Below are 1,058 nucleotides of genomic sequence, written 5' to 3'. Positions count from 1 at the left end.
CGACGACAGGCCGGGGCTCCAGGAGCCGCCCCGCCAACGCCCGGCTCCACAAAGGCCTCTGGGGCCCTGTCTGCAGCGCTCGCGTTTCCCACATCTCTCTTGCACCGTGTTCCCGCTTTTGTTAGAGGCGCTCGGGGCTCCGGGCGCCCGAGCTGCGATAACAGCACACAAAGGTAGCGGGGACATCTGCGGATCTCCTCCGCCGTCGCCGACAAAGTCTCGGGCCGAGCGCTCCCTCGGCGGCCCTTTGAAGTCCTGCCGAGGCAGAAAGCTCCTATTGTTTACAGGCTGCGGCGCGGAGGAGATCCCCCTGCGCCCGGCAAGGCTGCTCCCCCCGCTGCAACGTGAGAGCCTCCGCTTTCCCCTCCGAGGTTTGCTGGGGCTGTGGCTGCAGGGAAACCTTCACGGCGCAGAAAGCAGTTGCTCTTTCACTCGCTGACCCCACAAGGCTGCGTGCCAGACATGGGCGCCTCCGGAGAAGCTGCTCTCTGAGCCTTGAGCGCCCAGCTAGTGGCAGGGAGAGACCTTCTCCCTCCTTCCCTGTTAGCACCCTGCCCCAGGCTTGCACCTCTCAGGCCTTCCCCAGGAAAACTACCCCCTTGCCTGGCAGACCCCAGGTGTCCCCGAGTATCTGGGAACATGTCCAGAGCACAGGCTGCCCCTCAGGATAACAGATCCCCATGTCCTGCTTCTAGAGCAATGGTCAAAAACCCTGCTTGGAGGACTGAACCTGATGGAAGCCGTGATTAGGCCTTTTTTAATAGACCAGCTCTTGAGAGCAACCCAAGACCATACAACATAACTCCCAGCAGTGCTACCTTCCTATCATCCCTCAGTCTTGTTCTGGAGCAAGAACCTCTCAGCAAGGACTGCAATGGGCTCCAGTTTCCATCCTCATTCACTTGAGCATAGGGGTTTTAATTACATGACCCCTCTATGAGGAATGATCCTAAAAACACCTTATCCCATAAACTGCCAAACAGCCCTCCAGGAGAAAATTAAAAACCTTTAGGCCTTATTTGGATAGGATTTGAAGTGCTGTTTTACAAAAGAATGCA

Source organism: Gavialis gangeticus, unplaced genomic scaffold (assembly GCF_001723915.1).
Source record: "Gavialis gangeticus isolate Ggan-Ray unplaced genomic scaffold, GavGan_comp1, whole genome shotgun sequence".
Classification (NCBI taxonomy): domain Eukaryota; kingdom Metazoa; phylum Chordata; order Crocodylia; family Gavialidae; genus Gavialis; species Gavialis gangeticus.
The sequence above is the reverse complement of the archived record's forward strand: the minus strand, read 5'-3'. Positions refer to the sequence as shown.